The sequence below is a fragment of the Amblyomma maculatum genome, chromosome 1 (genome assembly GCF_055883805.1).
Source record: "Amblyomma maculatum isolate TAMU_Amacu chromosome 1, ASM5588380v1, whole genome shotgun sequence".
Classification (NCBI taxonomy): domain Eukaryota; kingdom Metazoa; phylum Arthropoda; class Arachnida; order Ixodida; family Ixodidae; genus Amblyomma; species Amblyomma maculatum.
This window is the reverse complement of record NC_139344.1, coordinates 75,421,557-75,438,770: the sequence shown is the minus strand read 5'-3', so window position 1 is coordinate 75,438,770 and position 17,214 is coordinate 75,421,557. Positions and strand designations below refer to the sequence as shown.

General features: G+C 46.0%; 1 protein-coding gene and 1 pseudogene across 1 annotated transcript in view; one reads left to right on the top strand and one right to left on the bottom strand.

Annotated features, from left to right (window-relative positions):
* Nucleotides 1-17,214, bottom strand: part of LOC146202830 (FAD-dependent oxidoreductase domain-containing protein 1-like) — an 87,072-nt gene that overhangs the window by 56,437 nt on the left and 13,421 nt on the right. The gene's annotated exons all lie outside the window — the stretch shown is intronic.
* On the top strand, nt 10,401-11,175 carry LOC146202831 (uncharacterized; annotated as a pseudogene).

Here is a 17,214-nt window from a genome sequence, read left to right as displayed (position 1 = left end):
GTATACACTTGTCTCTTGTTGTAGTGGGAGCAAAAAGGGGACAACAATTTAGCTAATTGAATTTGAAATTTTGCCTCTGTCTGGTTTTGACGGGTGACCGAGGGTACTTGCTTGTGTTGGGTGTTGCCTGTTGTCGGTCGGTTTTGCAAGCCGCAGAAAAGTCTACCGTTACCAGTGGCGAGTGGCAAGGGCATCGGAGCGACCCGAGCGAAGTTGATCGGCGTGCCCCGGCAACAAGGCTGTCGGCAGAGATCCTGACCTGGCGAGTGGAACCCGAGGCACGTGAGGCTACCTGGCGCCCGGACACTGTACGTGAGCTTGGAGGAACCTGGCGAACGAGCGCGCCCGGCATCCGAGCCACATGCGAGCAGCTCGTCTTCCCGGCGCATTGTCTGATGGCGGGGGTGCTGTTGTGCCTGGCCAAAGCCGCCTAGAAATTCAGCCGGACGCCAAACTTCTTCGGCGAACGCCTCCTTCACAAACTTTGGATACTTCTCTGCAAAGCACCAATGCACTGGAGGCGAGCCGTACCAAAGGGACAGAAGCGACGTGTTTCAACATGCGCTGAACGTCCAGACAGCACGGCGCGCCGTGGCCCTGACGGTGAACCCCTTCTCGCCCCGCGGCATATTTGAAGCGAGAGCGCAGCAAGCTCTCCCATTGGCCCTGCGAAAGTGCTGCCGTCGGATTGGACCATTTTGAACGTCAACGGTTCTCGGCGACGGAGTCTCAAGTGCTTCCATTCGAGACTCCGAGTGTGAGTTCGTCACTAGCGTCCATCGGGAGCAGTTCGCCCCTGACAGTGCGGACGCGGCGGAATCTCCCCGGTCGTCGCTGCGCGAGAACAGTCGCGTATGGCTATGTTAGCTTTCGGCCACAGAGCCGATCTTGTTGTGTAAATGCATGTAAATAGTGTATAAAGCCTTTTCTTCATCTCACCAAAGCCGACTCGGATTCATCGCTACCGCCCAGGGAGCTGACAGCCCTCGTTCACGAAACGGGTGACGAGCGCTGCGTTACCAACTCCTTGGCACAACCCTGTTGACGGTGGGCTACTGTGTGATAACCCCACTGGCACAATAACATGCAATTTGCCAAAAAACACCGATGTTAAGGAAGTATACAAAGCTGAAAAACATCTGCAGAATTTTTGAAAAATAAACACCGGAAAAAAGTATGCAGCCTAGTTATAACCTTATCCAGAAATAGTCATTTCGAGATGTTGGAGTATGATCGCAGCGGTGATTTTCAGGAGCGGCAATGAGGTGGCAGCCAAATTAGGCACTGGCTTCCAGATTGGTTGGGCATCTAGATTTACCTCTTTTTTTTTGCACTCGAGAACTGGGTTTAAAACATGATGCGTGCAAGCTCTGCAACAAGTTTCAAAGAGGACAAAATCTGAAAAATAGTTGTGAAAGCAAGCAAAAGCCAAAAATGCCCCTCCAGGGGCGACACTTTAGGTTTTGTGAAGCTTTCGTGAAGGTGAGTGCTGCATGAAGCACAAGCCACACCGAGAAGGCGGCGAAAAAATGAGACAAGCTAGTAGACACACTCCAGCAAAAAATGTGAAGAGAAAGGTCAAACAAGAGGTGAGGCTGTGAAGAGCTGGCGAGTTTATCCCACCAACAAAGATATGTGGGGGTAGCTAGTTTCGTTGAGCGTCTTGCCCCTGCCCTGTCTAGGTTGCGTATGGGGGATGACTTCATCAAAATGTGCCACTGCGGCCTGCCCTGGTGTGACAATTGGAGGCAAGCTTCCACTTCACATGTATAAGGCGCGGTTGTGGCTGGTACCGCCTATTGTCAGCACTGTGTGAGTGAAATGCCAAATGAAACGCATTTTTGCAGTATTTTTATTTTGATCTCCTACGTGTAATAATTTTCGTATTTATGCTGGAATTTCAATCGTTCTTTTTGAACTTGTGTCAGGAGCATATGAGGAATCAATTTAACCAGAATAATTGGCAATGATTAAAACATTGTGGCATCCCTTGTCCTCCAAATATTTTTGCATGACACAACGCTGTTTGTCCCATATGCCCCTTTAGTTCAGTGCAGCAAACAAAGACGCAACGGCACATTACCCTTGTGGCACCATCTGGTTTTCGAAATGCAAACAATTTTGGTCAACAAACCGACATTCTTTAGGCCTAAACAAATTTACCATTCAGATCTTTCTGTAGGTGAGATGAGATGAAACGAAAGCTTGAAGCCTCATTTATGACCAGTGAAGGTACTGACAAATGTGGTAACAATGACGCTCTCACTCTGAAGTGAAGGACCTTGCTTCAAAGTACACCATGCTGAAAATGACACATTAGCGCATGAAAAAGTCGCACACACCAAACATGGCCTGTGCATGCACAGTGTGCGCGTAATGCTAGCGTACATTATGACTTGAAATAAGAGTTAGATGCATGTTAACTCTAAGGAGCCCTTTCTTATATGCCCATATGGCCATTTTATACTGGCACCACGCCCCCAGCGTCATAATGTTACCTCTGCCCTCATCACAGCCGTGGTAGTGCTGCAAGGGACTACTGTAATAAGGAAGCAGCACTTTTACAGCACCAGCTATCAAAGCAGGGTTCGTGGCCTCTGTATAGCTGTAGTAGAAGCAGTCATCATTGCGACCATCCAGAGTTTGTGACAATGAGGTTGTTTCATGCACACAGCTGCTGCCTCATGCTAGTTTTGTTGTTATCAGCAAAGACATGTGGACACAAGATAGTGCTAAATGCCTTGAAAGGCAGCTCAAGATAACATCCTGAAATGGCATCCTGTGTGCTTGCCCAGCAGCAGCCGCAGCAGCTATGGTAAAAGCTGCCAGCGGTGCCATGGAACACAGATCGCATTTGCAGGAGAATCATCGATCCAGTACAGGCAAAGTGTTGTCCCCTGCCCCTGAGCAATGCATACAGGAAGGAGGTCAGAGCGACAGATGTGTGGCAGGTCGAACAGAGGACAAACACTCTCCAGATGCTGCCCCCTCACATACAGTACGATAAAATGCTTACGTCTGTGCCAATACATTTACAAACCAAAAAGCACTCATGGTAACTTATTTAAAACAGAAGCATAATCCCACGCTCATGCATGGCAGCAGCACTTAAAACAAATGTAACAGAGCCAGCTAGCGCTGACCATCTTAACTTCCAAGGGTGTAGCCACCTTTTATTTTTATTTTTCCACAGTATAGATGTAAACGTTTTTAATAAACCAAATTAGCAATGTACTTCTTCAAGCTTATTTTTTAAAGAAAGAGACAAAAAAATTTTCGTTTCATGTTTTCTTCTTTGTAATGATGTGCAAGACTAGTATATATGAACAATCGCATGGAATTTACCCATTATGATTTAATTTATTTCACGCAGATCCGGTTTCAAGCAAGCTCAGTACCTTAAAAATGAAAAAATATGAGGGATAATACAAGGGTGAACCCTCATGAGGGCGTCCCCTCACCCTCACCTCGTGAGGATTTGACTGTGAGGTGAGGGTGAGCAAAGGCGATGAGGTGAGGGAGGGAAAGATACAGAGCTTGAGGGGCGAGGGCAAATGTTCCACAAAAAGCGTAGTTTGTGGCAACACTAAAGGCACGGGTGACCACACACTTTCTCGTCCACTGGGCCTGATAAACAGCCCGAGAAAACAGATGTAATAGAAGAGGCGCTACTGTTAGGCTTCGAAGGGAAAGGAAAAACACTAGAAACAGTGAAGAAGCAGGAACAAAAGCCACAAAATTGCTCCGACGCTCGTGCTGAAGAAAAGTAAAAACAACCCTAGCTGCAGTGAGTCACCGAGAGCGATGTCGTTTCCAGTCTCATTGAACACGATGGGACCGGCGAAGTACTCAGGATCGCCATTTCTAACTGCTAATGTTTCTTTGCCATTCAGAGAAACGCCGGTCCAGAAAAAAAAAAAAAGCGCGCACAAAAGAGAGGGGACGCGCAGAAGAAACATTAAACACGAAAGACCGAGGTGGGGTGATTTCATTTGCTGCCACGCTGACAAGTTTTTTTTTGTTTTTTTCCCCCGTCCGGAGTAGCCTGCATGAGTAGCCGATGCATCAGAAGGTGTTTCTTGACTGTCTGGGCGGCACGGCTAGAAAATAAGAGCTTTCATAAGCTGTGTAAATCGCAATTCGCAACAAAACCAATGGAAAATAAACAAGTAGCAGTGAATTTGTGCTGATAAAAGCCCTAATAACAAAAACCGCAGTTCAACGTCTGATGCAATTTTTGTCGTGTTTGCAAAACAAGCAAGATTTTATTTCTGTTCATTTTTCGCATAACCCCAATAAACCCTATGCACGAAATGCTGGCTTGTTCACCTTGCATGTTGTGCTGCTCTAGTTAGAAGCTGTCTTGTTTTGCTCTCGTGTAACTTAAATAGGAATTGAAAATAAATAAAAAGACGATCTTGGCCCCATGCACTGAGGCGGCGTTCGTTAAAAGCGCAACTGAGTTACGCGTTTCGCTTTGCGTTTTCTGTATATTCCTGAGGAAGTCTGATGTGATCGGAGCACAGCGTTGGTGGTACCTGCTGTGTCATGTCCATACAACAGCTTTTTTACATTATGTTCAAACAGCGCTAGAAACACAGACTGACAGAAAGACAAAAAACACGGACAGATAGAAAGACAAACACACACTGCCCTGTTTGTCTAGCTGCCTGTGTTTCTAGCGCTGTTTCAACATAATGTCCAACAAACTCGCCCAAAAAGCCACTTTGCTTTTTTACACGGAGTCTCCCAAATGACACCATGATGTACCGGTGCAGACAAAAGTAAACGGATAATGCTATATACTTCTAAAAATTTTCATGCTTTGCATAATTGAAACTGGCACTCGTGGTATGTGTACACCGGTAGTAGACGCCAGTGGCCTTTCACTTGGACAAATATTATTTTCTCATCTCCAGTGCCGAAGGCAAGATTTAAATTTGAACAGAAAAGCGTGCTTCGTTTACTTATGTCTGCACCTGTACATACATGTCTAAAACTGTAGTGCATAGCCCCAGGCTCTCATGCTATGTCACCCCCCCCCCCCCACCTCCCACGCCCCCAAGCGAAGCGATCGAGGGTCAGGGGGGGTCTGACCCCCTCAAATTTACGCTTCTGTGTGATAGCATTTTGCGGTTACTTGAATTAGCTTACATTGTTTTGTTGTCTAGTATGTTGTATATGCCTCATGCCTGAAGTTCGAATCTTTTCCTTCTTCCTGTGGTGTGAAGTAGTTTGTCACACTATCTCCTTCAAACTTACGGAGTGTGAAACGGTGGGCAGGTTTGCCGGTTAACTATTGCAGTGGCTATTCTCCTTCATCCTTGCAGTTTCACCTTTGACTGGCTGCTTAGGGCACTGTCAGAATTGTACTTTGCACTTTTGACAGCTCTTGGTTTCCCTGCGCAGTACACATTACACTGTCAAGCTGTCGGAACAAGTACCAGATGGCTCTTGCCAGTGAATTGACACAGCATAAATGCAGCCCCCGTCATTTTCTTAAGTATATTGTTAGCTTTGAGGAACTTGGATAACTAAGCACAAATGATCACCACAGCTTGACACTGCCGAAAGTGGACGCAGAGAATAGTTTGCGCCTACTTCAACACAAACACATTGCCATAGATAGAAAACAATAAAAAATAACTGGAATACTAAAACTGCTGAACATGAGGCTGAGGGTGAGGAAGGACAAGGAAATTATTAGTGAGGGTGAGGGAGGAAAGGCCAAAATGAGGGCATTTGCCCACCTCTGATAATCACTGCTTCATTGTTGTATTTCACTTTTCAAATTTTCAAGCTTCAAAATTCTAATCTGCTTCCACACTACATCTACTTTTCTTGGCAATAGAGGGTTTACAAAAGTACGTCTGACAACCGTGAGCGGCACACTGATCTCGCGCTGGCCGCCATATTTTGTTCGCTCCATCCGTTCGCTTGTGTCCGTCCGTCAGCGCTCACCCTTCTGTTCGCGCTTTTCACGTTTTAACCTAGTGTGCTGTGCTTGGACCTCTCTTCGGTCCCTGGTGGTTTCTGTTAGCGACGCCTAGAAGCATATTTTGACAGCCGAGACGCGGCGGGGCCCACCGGCCGCGCTGCCGAGCGCAGTTACAAATTGCTCTACGAGTCGTGCATGGGACCCTCGGCAATCCACAGCGTCATCCCTATCCAGGTACAGTATCCAGAGTTTTGCAATGTAGATTCTTTTTTGTCTGTGCATCTTTGCTGTTTACTTAAACGCCTATGAAAGATAATCGCGAGTTTGTTTGCTTGGTTTGTGCAATCACCGTCGCTCATCCCACTGGAAGATACTTGGTTGATGAAATGAGCGAGGATGCATTTTATTTTATGATAAAAGGATCGTGCGTAACTTGACGTAAGTTGGACTGGCGCTTAGCACTTTCTTGCCCATGCCGTCGATGCAGTAGTTGGCATCAGTCTCTGAAATAATCGGAGGCTGCGTAAAAAAAAAATTGCCATGGTAATTTGTGCTTCCAGTGATTGAATAATGATTGGTGTGCGATAGGCGATGACGAGTTAATAAAATCTTTGTAATTAATTGATCAACTGATGCAATAAAGAAACGAAAAAAAGAGAAAATTGGAAAGTAAGGGTTTAAAGGTGTCAGAATGAAAAACCAGTGCTTGGTGATGCTAAGGAAGAAAATTTAGAATGTATAATTGATTAATTGAAATAATTGAAGAATGTGTTCAAAAGTGTTAAATTGCTCAGAATGGAAAGCCGATTGTTGCTGACGCATGCGTATTGGTGTAAAAAAATATAAAACGTCAAATAAAATAAAAATAAGTAAAGGAATGATAGAAATATAACATAACATACATAACATAGAAATATAACACACATAACAACATATAACATACTACACTTGTGTGTAGTATGTTACTTTTGATGAATTCATATTTCACTGCATTGTATTCTTTTCGCCCCTCCTGCTAGGGCCCAGTTAGGCCCTGCAGTATTCGGTAAATAAAATAAATAAATAAAAGAGCTAAAATATAACACATGAAGAAAGAAAACATTGTGCGTGTGTGTGTATGAGAGAGAGACACTATCGCGTTATACCTTTAACGGTGGAGCTTAAGTGACCCCCTAATTTTTCTATAACGATATGATATAATATACATCTCATTTTATGAACACAGCCAGTTGCACAAAGCACAAACACTTCGCAGTAATGTGAGTTGACTTTTCAAATTTCTTTTCGTTTCAGCCGAGTTCCTCCTCCTCCGAGTTCCTCAAAGCTTCCAATGTCAGCGCTTTCATATGAGATTACGGCTTCAAACGTTCACTTTCTGACAGAGGGAATAAACAAGAAATCGACATATTTAAAAATTCCAGTGAATTTCAGGTAGCTGTGAATTAGCGAACCATCGGGTGACTCGAAAAAACACGCAAAAGTGAAGCGCACGCTTTGTTATTTTCTCGGCCGTGCTGGCAGGTATAAAATCTGAGCTGCGCGCTCTGGACGTGGACCGGTCGAAACGGGCTGCATGTGAGCATGTTACAACACACTAGTGGGATGTCATCTTTTCCTGCTTTTCTAGACGCCGCGGGTTTGGCAGCCGCTTGCTTTTGCAGCGTGAAACACGCACCTCGGGCGCACTAGACAACCGTATTCGTCTCTGCACCAAGCACTACCATTTCGTACGACTGTGAAAAGTAGTTTCGGTAATCATGCCCGTGTCTTAAATCCAATACACAATGGTAAATGCAACCTACGTACAAACTTTTTCATGCAGAGAACGCATTTGTACAATAGCGTTCGTTATACATGCATTGCTCCTTCTCCCGTGTCCTCCATCACAGCATAAGCTTATCCTTCAAGTTCACAAGACTCCATAGCGCGCAAAACAACCTTGCTGTTTTAGGTGATAGCACATTCTGTGAGCTAGCTCCCAGTCAGAGGGACGTGCAGTAATGATTTACATGATGCAAGTGACCCTTGTAAAGCCGATTAGGGCTGCAAACGAATGGTCGCATACACACGTGTACCTTGATTCCGTGCGAGTCTATGACGGTGCGCTGGCTGCAGAAGGGCACGCAACAACATGCTGGCATCATTCCGAATAGAGCTTGGAGCTAACAGCGACTGCTGTGATGTTAAAAAATGAAACAATCGCTTGTGAGCATTCCAATGCACCTTTCGGTGCATGCACGGGTCCTACGAAGGTGCACATTGACAGCGTACTCTATGGGAGGCGCGGGCGGACTGAACAAAACATGGCCGCCGCACACAGTTTCTGTTTCTTTCACTAGATGGTGCTAACTTTTGTAAAGCCTCTATTGGTACCCCCAAATAACCAAAACAAATGTTACTGACATCAATTCGAGAATACCTTTTAAAACCAATTAGGCACGGTGTACTCACAGCGACGCCATCCCACGGAGGCAGGTTAAAATTACCAGGTTTCTGCCAGTGAGGGTGGGTTGGCCAAATGCCTTTTTTCCAAGCATTTCGCCCCATAAAAACCTAGCACCCCACTTGGAGACACCTTGTATTCTTTAGAGAACTGGTTCGCACCCAATGGCATTGGTAACCAAATCCAGTGCCAGTCGAACTAGAAGCTGACGACATAGGCACTGGGCCAACAGTTCAGCACTCGCTCCAGTGGCATGAGTACCCACCAGTTTCTTCATATAGGTCAGTGCTTCTCAAATGGGGGTCACGAAACCTATGACCACACCCAAAAAAGAATGGCCGGACAATAGTCCTGGCCTGGCTAGACACAGTTTTGCGGGGCTTTTTAAAAGCACGAAGGTTCAAAGCCTACTTCAGTCTCTCGAAACAAAACAAACACGAGAGGAGTGCAGTAAAGGAGTGTGGCTGAGTCTCGAAGGAGGCGAAACGGAGAGGCATCCATGTGCTGTGTGATGTCAATGCAAGTTAAAGATCCCCAGGTGGTCGAAACTACTCCATAGCCTTCCCCTAGGGCACCTCTTTCTCTCATTCCATTTTCACTCCTCCCACCTATTGGGAAAAGGCACAGTGTTGGGAGGAGTCGAATCCCTTCTTGCGGTATGCATACTGGTGCCAACGCGTTGCCTCTTCCCCACATCCTCTGCAGGCCGTGGCCCACTGGCTTATTAAGTGAACGTCTTTTAGAAGGCAGTTTAGCCTTGACTCAATCACAATTACACGACTTGCTCCTGGACCTGCACCAGCAGTCTGCACAAGATCACCACACAAGATCTCCCTCCCATGCCCCCATGTCTCAAGAGGTCTCCCACCACTTCCACTGGTCCGACACATCCATGCTTAGCACCAGTTATATAGGTAGAAGCCAAGCCACGGCCCGGCCTGCTGCTCAGTCTGATTAGGAAAGGAGCCTGTGCCATCAAATTCCACTATTGTGAGCGAGCCTCATACCCGAAGGTTGGCAGAATCACTCATGAGGCAACTCACTCATGCTCACGCAAACTCGTATTCAGATAATCTAAGTTGCGAGCGAGTGCAGACATTCAGAATTGTGAGCAGGTCTGGACTCGCGTTAAGACCTTGATCAAAACCATGAGTGAGTTCGGAGTCACATTCAGATTAAGATCAAAGTTTGTGAGCCCTGACTCATGTTCACATCACACTCCGAGTCACAAGTTCGGACTTTAGTTGGGCTCAGGCTCGGATCATGACCTGTGTTTTCACGAAGTGTACATCTTTCCCGATCTTCTGACAGTGGAGAGGAGGAAAAATCATGGATTCCACTTACATTACTTAAGACAATCAACTATACTACTTGAAGCACGAAAATGTAGCCTCCTGTCCGAAGATTCCCTCGGTTGGCATCACTTGGGCTAAACAAATCGCTCAACTCGCTGAAACAAATGCGAGTCAGGATGACTGAGTGAATTTAAATCAGTGAGGGTGAGTTGAGTGGGTGAGTCAAAATGAGCAAGTGAGTCTAAACGAGTGAGTGAGCGCAAAGAGTGGGTAAGTAGAGATGAGTCGAGAGTTGAATGAGTGTGCCCAGCTTAGTCATGAGTCACAATGAGTGGTTGATTTCAGAAAAGTCTCAACTAAGTTGTGAGCCTAGACTGATAGAGTTCAAGAGTTCAATGAACTTGAGCATTTGAGCACATGTGAGTGAGTTTGAGTGAGCTCACAGGCTGACCAAACATTGCTGGCTGAAGAGCCTCCTTTGAGGGGCATTCATCAGTTTTTCGTTAACTCTTTCGCTACCGCGCCTATTCAAATCGATCAATCTGATCGACGGTTCAAATTTTCGCGCTCTCACGCGCTCGCGCGGTTTGCGGGCACCTAGTGCCATCTAGGTTATAAAGTGGGAAACAAACAACGTGCTCCGCCTTGTTTTGTTGGTTTTTCGCTTTGCAGCGCTTCTCCACGTGCCGCGAAAGTTTCGGGTTGCCGAGCGCACGCTTCGATCATGGCGTCGTCATCGGGCACGGGCGCTTCTAGAAGACGTAGTGTTTCTCGCCAATCGAGTGCTTCGGGAGCTGATTTTACAGATTCAGTCAGCAGTAGTGAGCCAGAAGATGTGGGCATGTCTGATTTCAGCACCGATGAGGAGGATGTGTCAAGTCAAGCTGGAACATCCAGCGGGTGAGTGTGGGCTCTATGCGCGGCGCATATTTCGGTTACTAATAAATAGTTATGAGCGGCGGAGCATGTGCTCACAGCTGTGGTATTTATTTTCAGGGTCTCAACGTCATACGGACGTGATTCCTTGAAAGCAACTGTGAAGCGCGTGCAGTTTTTACCGAAGCGAAACCCGGGAGTCGCAGTTGGCGGCGCAGTCGGGAGTGACGCACGACGCTTCGTGCGGGCCCTCGATGTCTTCAAACTATTCTTCACCGCTGAGCTGATCAACACGATGTGCGATAATACAAACAAATATGCATGGACGCATATTTTAGAGAGACAGTCGTATGCAGAAAAGGACAGCTCATGGAAAAATTTTGGTCCCGACGAAGTGATGCAGTGCATAGGAATCCTGATCTACATGGGAATTGTGGAACTTCCTCGCCTCCATCTATACTGGAATACCTCAGAGTTATTTTCGGGCCTCATTCCTTCTAAGATTATGCCCAGGAGCCGATTTTTTGTGTTCCTTGCCTTTCACAGTGTCATGGGCCCGGTGAAGACCGACCCCATCCGCGATGGAAAGCTGCACAGGATCGCACATCTACTGCAGCATATGAATGATGTGTCACGTCAGCATTTTCAGCCATACCGAAATTTGTGCGTGGACGAACGAATGGTTAAATCAAAAGGACGATCGGGAATTCGGCAGTATATTCGTGATAAGGGGGTCAAATTGGGGTACAAGCTGTGGGTCCTTACAGACTCAAGCCCAGGCTACACTGTGCAATTCAGTGTTTACACCGGGAAGCAAGAAACACCCAGCTCAAAGGGTCTAGCTTATGACGTTGTAACCCCACCTGTGTGATGCATATTTAGATCAAGGCTACATTATCTACCTTGACAACTTCTACACGTCCACCTCCCTCTTTGAACATCTCCTTGAGAGGAAAACTCTCTCTTGTGGAACAACGCACAAAGATCGTCGGGGATTTCCCTCCCAGTTGAAAGACACCACTTGGGAGAAAAGAGCAACTCGAGGGGACATTCGCTGGCTGCGGTGCCATGATGTGCTGTATTTGCAGTGGAAAGACAAGCGCGCTGTAAACATGATGAGCACAGCACACACTGCCAATAGTCACATCACTGCAATGCGAAAAGTAAAGCAAAGAGACCGATGGACAAAGATCCCCATCAGGAAGCCGCTCTTGATAGAGGACTACAATAATGGCATGCTTGGTGTTGATAAGTCCGATCAGCTTATTGGTTCTTATAATGTGTTGATGAAGTGTGTCAGGTGGTGGAAGACACTGTTTTTTCACTGTATAGACATTGCTGTCGTCAACAGCTTTATCATATTCCAAGGACATAGGCAACATCACCCTGTGATAGAGGAGCTCACCAGAAAGAGTGGCTTTGACCAGCTCACATTCCGAGTTGACTGGTCAACCAGATTTTTGGAATGGACGACAGACATGTTCACCCTCTCCCTCCTCCAAAGAAGTCGGAGCACAAGCCCCAGGTGCATGAAAAGCGCCGTAACTGCAAGCTTTGCTATAAAAGAAGCAAAGTTGAAAGGAAGACTGGAGTTTTCTGTCAGCCCTGTGGTGTGTATTTGTGTTTCATCCCTACGAGGGACTGCTTTGGACAATGGCATGCTACACACCCCGCTAACATTTTTTTTTTTACCGAAAGAACAGTTTTGCACAATACCCTCCGACAATTGTACCATCTTTTTGTCACATAATTAGCTACAAAATGTATATCTTCAAAATTTTTTACTCCTGATATTCTTTAAGTTTTGCTGTTTTTTCAAGAAGAATGATACCCTCACTGTATAAATTTTTGAATTATAAACATTTTTTCACTACTAGTGTAATGAATATATATGTAACGCTTATGTTATTAAGTAGGAGATTCTCTTAGCTACATTTTGATACTAAACAATGTAAATAAGGCATTAGTGTCTAGTCGCCAAAAAATATTTCCTTGCACCTAGTAAAAACTGCCCTTTTTCCCGTGGTAGCGAAAGAGTTAAGTAGCATCCACCTATAGCTTTGAAGCACTGTTCAAATACAAGCTGGTGTGCAAGGTGTCCATAGATTGAGAAATTGTTCACTGTGGATGCTGATATCTCCACGAGGAAATGTCAAAATATTTGTGACAACAAATTTAAAATCCCACTCCTCTTGAATATTAATGTTACAAAATATCAAGCTAGCCACAATAGTTTATTGTAGTAAAAAAAATTTGTATCATGGCATTAGATGCTGGAATGAAAGTGTAGCGACTCGCGTGGCATGCGCCCAGCACGTGCCGAAGAGAAGGAAGCAGCGCCGGCACGAGAGCTTAGGAACGCTCACGACCTTCGACTCGGCCGGACGCTGCCGTCGTCACCTCTTCAGCTTCTCCTCAAATAAATGTGGCCGCGGTCACCCCTGCCTGGCGATCTCTACATTTGTGGTGACCTGGAGAACAGTGTTTTCACCCGAGTGGCGTCCTAGGATGGCATATTGGCAAGGCCCAGCTTTCGACCCCCCGCTTTCGATGTTCTGGCCTGCAGGCGTCGGCGGGTGGTTCGCTCAACTGGAGGCTGCAATGTACCAGAACAGCATCACCATCCAGCAGTTCAAGCACGCAGTCCTCTCCGAAATCTTACCACCTGACATCCTCTGCCGGCTTGCCTGCCCTGCCTCGAGTTGCCGGCCATACGATGAGCTGCGTGATGCCGTCCTGGTGTACTTCAGCGAAAGCTACTGCCTGCTGCCGCTTTACGACGTGGTAGACCCGCTTTCACCGCCGCAAGCATCCACAACCTCACCAGCATCACTCTCGTCTACGGCTGCATCCTCGGGGCACAGCGCGCCGCAGCTGTCTACAGCCAGCTCCCTGCCACTCCTGCCTAGCGCATCCGACCCGGCTACTCTTCTACACGTATCTATCGTCTACGACACAGTAAGCGCAGCCTCAGCTGTTCCGTCTTCCTGTGCCGTCACTCACACTCCCATTATACAAGTGGCAAGCTTTGCCGTCATTCAAGTGCTGGCATGCGAGTCGTGTGAGGCAGCAGCACTGGACTTCAGCACGTGCCTCGATTTCTCGCACTAAGCGTCCTGCTCACCGTCTGCAATCACCCTCCATCGCAATTGCGCATCAGTGGGCTCCGCAGCCGCCTCGTTCGAACACCACGCGCTATGCGACGCAACATCTCTGGTTCGTGTCACACAGCCTATGGCCACTCATTCTGCATTTGTTATGCACCTCCCGCTTTTCCAAGCCCCTATCAGGCAGCAACAACACGTCAGCTTACGCCTACCGCAAGTGACCCGTGCGTATGTACATCGCAGCCCACAGCCGCTGTCTTCATCACGGTTAATTTCGCCCTCTCGTGCTGCAAGCTTAGGATGGTACATAGCTCTTCGTCACGTTCCTTCCCCAAAACTGGCTCGCCGCAGTGCTTTGCAGCATCCATTCGGCCAGTTCGTTTGTGAGCACAAAGCCTGCCTTCAGCGTCGTCGCATGCACCACCGACACCCTGGTGAACTTACCACAACTAGCCCGCCTCGTTCAAAATCAGTCTTTGTCAGCTGATCTTCGCAGCAGGCGGAAGCGACTCAGCCTACCAAACTTCCATGAGAGACACAGCCTGCTCAATTGCATCAGATCTTGGATACGCGCGCAGCGTCCTAACTTTTCCGGTAACAACTTCAGTTCTAACAAGCGGAGGATTCAATGTGCTGCCGCACGCTCAACAGTCCCGCTTCCTCTACCGCTACGTTTTACTCAGCCCCGACCTCCTGAACAGCCATTGATGAAACCTGCTTGCCCCTTGGACTAAGACTTGGACGCGAACTTAACGTGTACTTATGTGTATAGCCTTCTTAATAGTTTTTTTTAGAGCAGTGCCTTTTGCTTAGACTGCGAGTTTCTTTTCCTTTTTCTTTTTTTTTTTCGACCAATCGTCTAGGGGAGGAGCCCTGTAGCGACTCGCGTAGCATGCGTCCGGCACGTGCCGAAGAGAAGGAAGGAGCGCCGGCACGAGAGCTTAGGAACGCTCGCGACCTTCGCCTCAGCCGGACGCTGCCGTCGTCACCTCTTCAGCTTCTCCTCAAATAAATGTGGCCGCGGTCGCCCCTGCCTGGCTATCTCTACAAAAGTAACACAATGGTAAGCGATTACTTTGTAAATGTTCAGTTCCTTTGGAGGCTGTAATTAACCACCAATATCGGTTACATTTCAGATAAATTAAATTCAGATAAAATATTTAATTGTAATCCATTACTTATTTTCTATACTGTGTGTATGTGTTTGTGTGTAATTTAATGTACATGTGTGTGTCTAATTTTGCTGCATATTATGGCTGTTCTATGTGTTGTTTGAATGTCTCATCACCTGACTAAAGCACTTGCGATTCTCGATTTCGTTGTACGCACCCCCTGCAATAATGCCTTTGGGAGCTGCAGTTATCTGTGATTAAATAAATCATTAAAGTCTGATAAAAAGTGACCCAGAGTTTATAGTCATCCTTTGGAGGCAGAAGCAGCTCCAGTACTAATGTTTACCTGACATATGGTCATAAGGAAGCACTACCACCACAACAAAAACCGTGTAGGCACTTATCATTTTGCCATGATAATGTGTTAGCATTACATCTCGTTGCCTTTAATTGCTTTTGTTATACTTCTTACCTTCTCATTTCCTTATATATTTTGCCATGTACATCTTCAACCTCTTCAGCAATCTTAGTCACTCTTGGTCCTTTTCATTTAGTTATTGCTAGCCATTACAAATTTTTCAAAATTATATTCTTGGGGGGTTCTCCCCATGGCAGCCACCTTCCTGCCTCTCTTCTTAAGTGAAAGGAGTGTGGGGGGGGGGGGGGGGAATTTCCTTCTCTCCACTGCCACCTGCCAACTGGTGGCAAGTTGCTCTTCTCGGAACAAAACACAACGCTGGACACTTTTTTTTTTTTTTTTAAATCCTTGGGCTTCTCATCCAGATGCATTAAAAATGATAAAATGTAGGAGTTAAATGATCAGGCAGCGAGACGAAATTAAAGTAGAAGCTTGTTTAAAAACCTGACTGTCATGTTCTTGTCGCACTCAGTGTTGAATGAAAGGGCTACGCACTGCACAATGTAGTATGAATGCTGGCATTACCAGAACTGCCCCCAAATCATTGCAAAAGAAAGAACATAACACAGTATAATGCCGCTTGTGCTCGGTTTCACTCTGGCAGTGGCTTGTTACCGTTACAGTAGATTCTGTGCAGAAACTATTTGTAAATTCCATTATTTCCATGCCCCTACTTTATGTGCCAATCGTGGAAGAAGTCCACCGCCAACAAGCATCAGCTTCTGTCTCAGTTTCTGTCTCAGTTTCTCTCTTGCCAAAGTCGTTCAATGACCATCCGCGGAACTCCATGCAGTGCTGTTGTGGTGTGTAAACAAACAAAGCTACAACTACTGTGAAAAAGAGAATGTTTTTGATACACAGAATGTATTTTATGCTATGCAAATGAGCATGTACATCCACTTGTATACACCCTCTATTTAAACAAAGATACTGGGCACTATCTTTTTGCAAAAGGGTTTTTCCAGATGAAGATAATGTATGTTCGACTAACATACATACACACACAGACGTATGCACCTTCTCAAGCCTCAGCAAGCAAGCCACCTCCTTCAACAGTTGTCTCTGCTTCTGTAATGCCACAAGGTGTACTATAGCATTGCCTAGTACTTAGTCGAGATTTTTTCTTTAATTTTGCTTGGATAAAGAACTGGGGAGAACTGAAGAGCTTCTTTCACGGCACACATTGGTGGAAGCAAACACAGGACGTGTTACTTTTCATACGCAGGAGCATTCGGCTGTTAAAATGAGCCCACACCCACAACATACGAATAATATGCTTCTAAATGTATGTGTAATTAATACAGCATGAGCCCATCAATTTCAATTTCCTCAACAGTCTCTAAATGGAAGCCTGGAAAAGGCCAGTTCTCCAAGAATCACTAAGCTCACATACTAAGCTGAAGCTTCTGAGAGAAAAAAAATCTATAGACAAGCTCTTTTTACTAAAGCAAAGCTTTCTGAGTGGCCATTATCTATGGCATAAATGCTAGCATCTATAAGCAGCAAATACCGAATAGCAGACAACATGGGGTTGATATGCCATTAAGACCAGGGCTCTCTGACCATACCAGATGGAGAACTCGGCTCCAAAAATTCAGTAGTTAGTATGAACTTTTTGGGTACTTACAGATTGTTTTGTAGTCTAGAACTGGCTGTTCGCCATTATTGTCCCAGCCCTCTGAAAAGCAGTTTACTTTTTTTTGTTTATATTCTGATTACCTCTATGGGTGTCCAAACATTTTTGCTACTGCTTCTTTTCAACTGATATTGCTGCCAGATGGTACTCCATTTATCCACAATTCTGAAGTTTACAATCTGGACACACTTTACTTTAATGACCGCATGGTGTTGGCACTACCTGTAGACACCTGGACTTTGCCCAACTTGTGCCTTCGTTTTTGATACATACTAGGGCCCTATAGGAAGTTCCGCAACTGTTAACATTATTGAGCTTTGATCGTGACATCATGGCCTGCAAGCTGTTTTGAAAAGAATCTACAAAATTACTTATCCAAATATCTACTA